The sequence below is a fragment of the Ursus maritimus genome, unplaced genomic scaffold (genome assembly GCF_017311325.1).
Source record: "Ursus maritimus isolate PB19 unplaced genomic scaffold, ASM1731132v1 scaffold_17, whole genome shotgun sequence".
Taxonomy (NCBI): Eukaryota; Metazoa; Chordata; class Mammalia; order Carnivora; family Ursidae; genus Ursus; species Ursus maritimus.
In genome coordinates this window covers 33,050,422-33,061,356 of record NW_024424119.1, presented here as the reverse complement: position 1 = coordinate 33,061,356, position 10,935 = coordinate 33,050,422, and positions in this window count along the sequence as shown.

Genomic DNA, 10,935 nt, shown 5'->3' with positions numbered 1-10,935 from the left:
TGGCTGTGCAGAAGCTTTTAATCTTGATGAAGTCCCACAAGTTCATTTTTTCTTTTGTTTCCCTTGCCTTTGGAGATGTGTTATGAAAGAAGTTGCTGTGGCTGATGTCAAGGAGGTTGCAACCTATGGTCTCCTCTATGAGTTTGATGGATTCCTGCCTCACATCAAGGTCTTTCAACCATTTGGAGTTTATCTTTGTTTATGGTGTGAGAGAGTGGTCAAGTTTCATTCTTTTGCATATAGCTGTCCAATTTTCCCAGCACCATTTACTGAACAGACTGTCTTTTTTCCACTGGATGTTTTTTCCTGCTTTGTCAAAGATTAGTTGACCAAAGAGTTGAGGGTCCATTTCTGGGTTCTCTATTCTGTTCCATTGGTCTATGTGTCTGTTTTTGTGCCAGTACCATGCTGTCCTTGTGATCACAGCTTTGTAGTATAGCTTGAAGTCTGGCAACGTGATGCCCCCAGCTTTGTTTTTCCTTTTTAACAATTCCTTGGCGATTCGGGGTCTTTTCTGGTTCCACAGAAATTTAAGGGCTGTTTGTTCCACTTCTTTGAAAAATGTCATTGATATTTTGATCAGGATGACATTGAAAGTGTAGATTGCTCTGGGTAGCGTAGACATTTTAACTATGTTTATTCTTCTGATACATGAGCATGGAATATTTTTCCATCTTTTTGTGTCTTCTTCAATGTCTTTCAAGAGTGATTTGTAGTCTAGAATATAGATCCTTTACGTCTCTGGTTAAGTTAATTCCAAGATAACGTATGATTTTTGGTGCTATTATCAATGGAATGGATTCCCTAATTTCTCTTTCTTCAGTCTCATTGTTCGTGTATAGAAATGCAACTGATTTCTGAGCATTGATTTTGTATCCCGCCACATTACTGAATTGTTCTATGAGTTCTAGTAGTTTGGGGGTGGAGTCTTTTGGGTTTTCTATATAGAGTATCATGTCATCTGCAAAGAGAGACAGTTTGACTTCTTCTTTGCCGATTTGAATACCTTTGATCCCTTTTTGTTGTCTGATTGCTGTTGCAAGGACTTCTAGTACTATGTTGAGCAGTAATGGTGAGAGTGGGCAACCTTGTCGTGTTCCTGATCTTAAGGGAAAGGCTTTCAGCTTTTCCACATTGAGAATGATATTCACTGTAGGCTTTTCATAGATGGTTTTTATGAAATGGGGGAATGTACCCTCTATCCCTACACTTGGAAGGGTTTTAATCAGGAAAGGATGCTGTATTTTGTCAAATGCTTTTTCTGCATCAATTGAAAGGATCATATGGTTCTTGACTCTTTTCTTGTTGATATGATCTATCACACTGATCAATTTGCAAATGTTGAACTACCCTTGCATCCCAGGGATGAATCCCACTTGGTCTTGATAGATAATCCTTTTAATGTACTGTTGGATCCTATTAGCTAGGATCTTGTTGAGAATTTTGGCATCCATATTCCTCAGGGAAATCAGTCTGTAATTCTCCTTTTTGATGGGGTCTTTGCCTAGTTTGGGGATCAAGGTAATATTGGCCTCACTGAATGAGAGGTTTTCCTTCTGTTTCTATTTTTTGAAACAGCTTTAGGAGAATAGGTATTATTTCTTCTCTGAGTGTGTGGTAGAATTCCCTGGGGAATCCATCAGGCCCTGGACTCTTGTTTTTGGGGAGGTTTTTGATCACTACTTCAATCTCTTCATAATTAATCGGTCAGTTTAAATAATCAATTTCTTCCTGTTTCAGTCTTGATGGTTTATAGGTTTCCAGGAAGGCGTCCATCTCTTCCAGATTGCTTAATTTATTGGCATAAAGCTGTTGATAAAAGTTTCTAATGATCCTTCCTATTTCATTGGTGTTGGTTGTGATCTCTCCCCTTTCATTCATAATTTAATTAATTTGGGTCCTTTCTCTATTCTTTTGAATAAGTCTGGCAGAAGATATGAACAGACACTTTTCCAATGAAGACATGCAAATGGCTAACAGACACATGAAAAAACTCCTGGTTTCTAATTCATTGATCTCTGCTCTAATCATGATCACCTGCCTTCTCGTGCGTGGGTTAGGCCCATTCTTCTGTTCCAGCTCCAGCTTCTTGAGGTGAGAGTATAAAAACTGCACTTTAGATTTTTCTATTCTCTTGAGTGAGGCTAGTATGGCTATGTATTTTCCCCCTTAGGACCGCCTTTGCAGTGTCCCACAGGTTTTGGACCATTGTGTTTTCATTCTCATTGGTCTCCAGAAATTGTTTAAACTGATTTTTAATTTCCTGGTTTACCCAATCATTTTTGACCAGGATGGTTCTTAGTTTCCAAGTGTTTGAGTTTCTTTCTTCCAAATTTTTCCTTGTGATTGACTTCCAGTTTCAAAGCATTGTGGTCTGAGAATATGCAGGGAATAATCTCAGTCTTTTGGTATCGGTTAAGACCTGTTTTGTGACCCAGTATATGGTCTATTCTGGAGAAAGTTCCATGTGCATTTGAAAAGAATGAGTATTCTGTTGTTCTGGGGTGAAGTGTTCTGTATGTATCTATGAGGTCCATCTGTTCCAGTATGTCATTCAAAGCTCTTGTTTCTTTGTTGATTTTCTGCTTAGGTGATCTGTCTATTGCTGAGAGCAGAATGTTGAGGTCTCCTACTATTAATGTATTATTATCTAGATGTCTCTTTATTCTGGTTAAGAATTGGCTTATGTATCTAGCTGCTCCCCTGTTGGGGGCATAGATATTTATAATTTCATATCCATTTGTTGGATACATCCTTTAAGAATAATATAGTGTCCTTCTGTATCTCTCACTACGGTCTTTAGTTTAAAATCTAATCTGTCTGATATGAGAATTGCTACCCCAGCTTTCTTTTGAGGTCCATTGGCATGAAAAATGGTTTTCCATCCCTTCACTTTCAGTCTGGATGTATCTTTAGGTTCAAAATGAGTCTCTTGCGGACAGCAAATGGATGGGTCATGTCTTTTTATCCAATCTGCAACCCTGTGGAGTTTATGGGAGCATTTAGGCCATTCACATTGAGAGTGATTATTGAGAGATATGATTTTAATGATATCATGTTTCCTGTGTAGTCTTTGTTCCTATAGATTGTAAATTCCTGTTCTGTATCACTCTTGGGGCCTTTTTACTTTTATAGAACCCCCCTTAATATCTCCTGTAGGGCGGTTTGTTGCTCACATATTCTTTCAGTTTCTGCTGGTCTTGGAAGGTCCTTGTCTCTCATCCATTCTGAATGACACCTTTGCTGGATAAAGGATCCTTGGCTGCATGTTTTTCTCAGATAGAGCTTTGAAAATACTCTGCCAACCCTTCCTCGCCTGCCAGGTCTTTGTACACAGGTCTGACGTTATTCTGATATTTTTCCCTCTGTATATAAGGATTTTCTTTCCCCTGGCCGCTTTCAATACTGTATCCTTGAATCTAATATTTGCGAATATCACTATGACGTGACATGGTGTGGGTCTGTTCTCATTGACCTTGGGAGGGGTCCTCTCTGCTTCCTGGATATGTATGCTTGTTGCCTTTGCCAGATTAGGGAAGTTCTCAGCTATAATTTGTTCAAATATCTCTTCTAGACCTCTCTCTTTCTCCACCCCCTTGGGGATGCCAATGATTCTGATATTGGAACGTTTCCTTGAGTCAGTAATCTCCCATAATCTACATTCTTGAGATTGGATTTTTTTGAGGCAAGTTTCTGTTTTAACTTCTCTTCTACCATCCCATCCTCCAATTCACTAATTCGTTCTTCTGCCTCATTTACCCTGGCTGTCAGAGTGTCTAGTTTAGACTGCATATGATTCATAGCAGTTTTAATTTCTCCCAGACTCGCTCTCATTTCTGCCCTTAGAGAGTCTATATTCTCATTAATATTTTCATTAATAGTTTTTTTCAAGCCTACACATCATCTTGACCATTGTTACTCTGAACCCATTTCTGACAATTTGGTTATATCTATATCCATCAGTTCTGTGGTAGAAGCCACAGACAGACTCATTATCTTTTCTTTGCTGGGGGGGATTTCTCCTTCTCGTCATTCTGATGAGGAGAGGTTGTGTGGATGCCCAGAGCCCAATTTATTGACCAGGACACAGGCAGTGTCACTTGTTTTATAGGGACCTTAGGGATGTCGGCTTCCTGATTTTTCAGCCTGCCTTCTGGGCGAGGGGCCTGCCGCGCTGATATTCAGGAAGCCCTGTTTGGGTAGAGTTGCCCCATCCCCTGCGAGGGGGTATGGGGCTGGGCACACTGTGAGCCGGTATTTTTGGGCTTTTGTTCTCTGGCGGCTTTCCCTGGTGGTTTTCTGTGCCTCTTCTGAGAGTCAGAGCATCAGTGGCCATATCCTAGCCTCTGTCTCAGAACAGAGAGATCGCAGTCTGCTCTCCACTGAGCTCTCTTGGCCACTTTAACTCTTGTTTCTATCGGTGCTGCTAAAAACCCTGTAGCGACCCGGGATGTGTGTCCCACAGCCTGTGTCCCAGCCCTCACTTCCAGGGCCGGCACGTCTCTGTCCTTTGTGCTTCTAACACCGCCAGCCGCCCCCGGTTCCCTCGCACGCTTCTGAGCTCCTGAGCTCCCAAGCTCTCTGTTTCGGTATGGTTCGTGTGAGCTCTGGAGCGCCAGTTTTCAGTCTGGTCGCGCGCACTCCCGAGGTCACCGGTACACTCTGGTGTACGCTCCGGAGCTCTGGTTTTCAGTTTGGACACGCATGCTCCCAAGCTCCCGGATTTAATCCAGTTCCAGTGAGCGCTCTGGAGGTCCGGTTTTCAGTCTGGTCGCGTGTGTTCCTGGGCTCAGTCTGCTCTCTCACAGGTGCCGGTGTGTGAGTCAGCCCGCTCTCCAGCACAAGTGGCTACTGCCCGGTGCCCGAGTGCGGAGACTCCCTCCCCCTTCCGTTTATCTTCCTATATCTGTGTGCGGATTCACAGCTCCTTGTTTCGTACCTCAATACTCAGCGCTGGAGATGTTCATTTGTAGAGATCCAGGTGTATCTTCCTGCATCTCAGGCTGATTCCGTGGGTTTTCAGGATGATCTGGTAGATATCCAGCTTGACTCGGGACCAGCTGAGAAAGGGTCGCCTACTCCTCTGCCATCTTTTCTCCTCCTTGCAGAAAGTGGTCGCTTTTCTGTTCATAGAGTTTCTGCTACTCTTTTCTTTGTTCTCCAGTTACGTTCATAGGTATTCAGAATGGTTTGGTGGCTCTCTCGCTGAATTCCCGGGACCAGACAAACTTTAGTTCTCCTGCTCCTCCACCATCTCGGAACGCCGACTACCACTGGACCTCTTCAAGTAGAAGATTTCTTGCAGGTCATGTGGGCTCAGTATCAAAGGATTACTATATAAGTAGTATATTTTTTGTATATTAATATAGTATTTGGTGCATTAATATAACATGTTGCTTTGTAGAATATTATACAAATTACTCTGTTTCTTATAGGTAGAAACCGTTGAGTGGGTATTCTGTCTTCCTTAAAGTAACAGCTTCCCCTTATTTCCAGTCTTTGGTTCAGCAGTCTTGTTTTTCCATAAGAATAGTTTGATAGTCTCCAAATCATCCTTCATTCCATGGAAGAGAGACCATTGTGATTGTAATCATTCAAGTTCTGCTGTTACAGAAGAACATAGGGGCAAAGCGTTGGAGATATAAGATAGAAATGTTAACATTTTAAGATTGGAACACTTTTGCTCTTCTCCCATACTTCTGGGAATTTCTCAGACTTTCCATTTCTGGGGGCTTTAATTGGCTCTGGAATTTCATAAACCTGAGCATATCTGAGGTTTATGAGGCTCTCATGGTCCTCTATATTTTAAGAAGAGAGGAGAACTAGCAGAACTGCCAGCTGCTAGTATAAACTAGTAGGTTTGTTGAATACATGATGAATGTCTTAAAAGATGAAATTTGAGAGCTGAAAGAAACTCTAGAAATGATCCAATCTAGAGGATCCTAAACATAGCTGCACATCTGAATCACCTTGGCAGATTTAAACATTACAGCAGAGAAAGACAATTATCATATGGTTTCACTCATTTATGGAACATAAGAAATAGGAAGATCGGTAGGAGAAGGAAGGGAAGAATGAAGGGAGGGTAAACAGAAGGGGGAATGAACCATAAGAGACTGTGGACTCTGCGAAACAAACTGAGGGCTTCAGAGGGGAGGAGGGTGGGGGATTGGGATAGGCTGGTGATGGGTATTAAGGAGGGCACATATTGCATGGTACACTGGGTGTTATACGCAAGTAATGAATCATGGAACATTGCATCAAGAACTGGAGATGTACTGTATGGTGATTAATATAACAAAATAAATATTATTTAAAAAATTACAGATGCTGCAGTCATAACTGCAGAAATGGTGATTTTGTAGATCTGGAGTGGGGGGGCACCGAAGACTTAGTCATTGAATCCAAGCCTCTCTTTACGCTCTACCAATCTCTTCTGTTATCTCCCACAGCATCCAATTCAAAAAGCTATATAGAGCAGGTGCATAATAAATGTGACTGGATGACATTTAGTATATCCCATGCTTGTCTTGAAAGAAGATAGACAACTAGGATATTCCTTTAGTATGTAACATTTAAGTCAGCTTCTTTAGTTTTAATAAACATTCTGGTTCCTACCTACTGGTTCCCACCTAGATTCCAGAGTCAGAGAGTAACCCAAGTATCACCCAATACCACCACCAAAAACTAAAAAAATCTGAGAGGGACTTCTATTTAACATAACCAAAAAAGAATGCTCACAAATATCCTGGGGTATCTTTCAACACCCCATCCCATTTTTTTAAAAAGTCAACCTTCTAATTCAATGTAATCAATAATTTTGAGCACTACTATATGCCAGATACTCTGCTAGGTGATGGATTATATGACCTTAGTTACTTTGATGAAGAGCATTCAATACCACAGCAGAAGACTGAGCTAGTTATCATCGTGTCAGCACCTTTGCTCCTTACTCCAGCTTAAGTATGTGCCCCTAACATGTTCAGGGATCCAATTCCAATGCCTAGACGTTCTTTACTCCCAGGGCCTTTATCTTTTTCAAGATTGTATAGAACAATTATACCTCTTTTTACTCTGTCCTCTGGTTTATCCTTCTTTTCTTTCCCCAGGACCCTGTGTACTTTTTCTCCCTCAATTCTGCTTATGAAATCTAACATGCTTTATCTGGTTTCTGGATTTTTTACCTTTTGAAAGCACTTACATTTAATTCTTAAATAGTTACTTAGGAGAGAACACCACAACCTACCTTTTAAAAGAATCTGAATTAAATTGAAAGTTTCTGCCACACACATTCAAGTAGTCATGTTGCAGATACCATCAACTATCCAAAAGTAGTCTAATTTTTAGGTGCCATACTGACTGGTTTCAGGACAAATTTGTTTTTGTTCCATACTTTTGCCATTGTTTGTGTCTTGCCATCACTGTTGGCCAAGAAGCATCAATACTTAATTGTCATCACCTGATCTCAGGTGAATTTGGTAAGTGCGATTCACATTGTCATCACATCAACTGAGTTACGTTTGTAGTTGGTACCACTCATGTTGAATTTCATTGATTTTCACAATATCTTCAAAAAGATTGTTGCAGTTTACCACTGAAATAAAAAAAATGTATGTGTGTACAATGTCTTGAACACAGAACAACATGACATATGATAATATTCTAAGTGTAAACAAAAATCTAAAAGTATTCTTTCAATTATTGTCAAGTAAATGTTCCAAGTGGGAAAAAAAAAATCATGCCATACTTTCCTTGGCAGGAGATTTTTTTTCTTTTTTAGGGGTATATAAAATGATGTGTTTTTATGACACTCCTTTTTGTTAAAAGTGACATTGTGCCCAGCAAAGACCATTCTCCAAGTTTGCCTACTGATTAACATGGTTACATGGCCATGTAACTTTGTTGTACATATAGAAATATAAACAGAAGTTATTTGGTTGATATTTAAATTAAAAGAAACTCCTTTAAGTGGGCAAACTTAATTGACAGATGCTGTCTTCCTTTCTCCTCATTGAAGTGGGGACTTGATGCTGGACCTTGAGTACCCTTCTTAAGACCATGTGACCTGAATACATAAGAATAACTGAGAAAGATGGAAGCACCCTGAGTATTTTATGACCTTGTGGGGCCAAGAAACCAGCCCTAGACATTTTTTTTTCAGCCCTAAACTTCTTACCTGCAAACACTTAGTGCATTAGAAAAATAAAATCCTTAACTTTTACTATTTTTCAGGTATCTATAACTCACAGTTGATGACAAATCTTGACTCTATACATAGAATCAAAAGCATAACATGAAATTCATAAAACCTTTGATAGATGAAATTATTTCCAAGTGACTCAGTAAGAATGGTTTTCCAGGATATTTTACTATTTTTAAATTTATGTAAATAATATATCACCATTGTATTAGAATAAAAGGATAAGAACCATATGATCTCCTCAACAGATGCAGAAAAACCGTTTGACAAAATACGGCATCAATTCTTGATAAAAACCATCAACAAAGTAGGGATAGAGGGAACATACCTCAATATCTAGAAGGCCATATATGGAAGACCCATAGCTAATATTATCCTCAGTGAGGAAAAACTGACATCTTTTCCTCTATGGTCAGGAACAAGACAGGGATGTCCACTCTCACTACTGTTGTTCAACATAGTACTGGAAGTCCTAGCCTCAGCAATCAGACAACAAAAAGAAATAAAAGGCATCCAAGTTGTCAAGGAAGAAGTCAAACTTTCATTCTTCACACATGACACAGTACTCTACATAGAAAACTCGAAAGACTCCACCAAAAAATTGCTAGAACTGATACATGAATTCAGTAATGTTGTAGGATATAAAATCAAAATACAGAAATCTGTTGCATTTCTATATACCAATAATGAAGCAACAGAAAGAGAAATCAAGGAATTGATCCCTTTTAAAATTATACCAAAACCCATAAGAAACTTAGGAATAAACCCAACCAAAGAGGTAAAACTATAGAACACTTATGAGAGAAATTGAAGAGGACACAAAGTAATAGAAAAACATTCCATGCACATGGATTGGAAGAACAAATATAGTTAAAATGCCTATACTACCCAAAGCAATCTACACATTTAGTGCAATCTCTATCAAAATACCAATAGCATTCCCTCTCAAAGATTACTAATTAACATTATCTAGTGTAAATATTAAATATAAACATAAATATTATATTTAAACTTTTATAAAATGGATCAATATGTATATGTCGTAGTCCAAGTGAATGGTTTAAGAGTGTTCATTGTACTAAGGGTGATCGTTCATTGTTCTCTCCGTTTTTCATCAGGCTTAAACATTTTCAAATTGGAGATTCAAATCTCTAAATTGTGTACATATATGTGTGTTTATATAACTTTGTACATTTTCCAAAACACTTGATTGACAAAATCACAGTTGGAGAAACTTTGGCACTTCCTTCAGTGATGCTTTAGGCAAGCTCAGGATTCCCACACTGAAAACCAAATATCTTGGTCTGCACTTCACTGAGCCTTGTCCCATAACTATCTCCACACAGAGACTTGAAGAAACTCATTTCCCCCATCTTAGAAATAACATCCCTCAAACATACACCCACTACCCATTTTAAAAACTGAAATGAAAATCCTGACAATGCCGAGGTGAGTTATACTATAGGACTAATTAGAATCCTTTGGATTTCAATGAGAAAAGAGAAACTGCTGTACTGAGACAGAATTATCAGAAAATGCCTGCTCTTAAGTATATTCAAATTTGATAAGTGAAATGGCTTTCAATATGTTGTTTAGGAATCCCATAGTAGGGCATTAATGAGCTAGTCTCCATAGCTGATTACAAGTCAGTTCTAGCAAGGGATGTAATTAAAGTCTCAGATGTTTCGATTTTCACAAATAGAAGTTTGTCCTCCCTTGGTGCCATTTATCCCTGCACAGAGTTCTTTGCAATTATTAGCTCATTAGTCCTAGTGGATTTTTTAATTTAATTGTAAATTAGTAGACCCTACAGAGTTAAATATAAAACAAACAGAATGTTAATAGCCCATTTCATGAATATATATACCAATGGCTCAAGTTTTATTATCTCAACATATACATTAATAATACCACCAGTGACTCCACCTCTCCTCTAAGCAAGCACAATTTCATACTTCTCACATAGCAGTAGTACACAAAACGTGTTTCAACCTCAAAAGTACTTTTTTTTTTGGTAATTTATTACATGCCACTTCAAAGTTTAGCTTTTTGTGGAATTTCCACATGTATTCATCCTATTACTTTGGTATTTGTTTAGCAAAATTGTCTCATATATTGTGGACAAAAAGTAGAACATTTTCATGAAATACACTGATTACTGAGATATCATTTATCAGGCATCTTACATTAACATTACTTACATTAACACCTTCCATCTGGGAAGGAAATCATGGGCATTTCCAGTGTTTCTGGAGCCCTGAGAAATACTTGGTCCTGTGCAGAAGTTGAAGGACTGAAAGAGGACGAAGATTTATCACATGGATAAATGGAGAAGTGAACCTTGATGCACCTAAAATTGAGAGAAGATAAAGAACTATATAGTTGAAAGCTGAAGTTTTTTCTAACCAGGTTCCATTCATCCTTCAACTCCAGCTTAACTCCTGAGAATCACCCCTTCCCTCAGTCTGTTCCAGTGCTGCCATTCCATTCCTGGTATGGTGGACCCTCACATGACTCAAGCCTGGCCAGTGTATTGCTTTCACTGGATTACAGTGATTGGTCCATATATTAGTTTCCTGGTACTTGCAAAGTACCATAAACTGGGTGGCTTAAACAACAGAAGGTTATTTTCTTACAGTTCCAAGCTCAAGGTGTCAACAGGGTTAGTTCCTTCTGGATGCTATGAAGAGAATCTGTTCCATGTCTTTCTCTTAGCTTCTGGTGGTTTGCAGGCA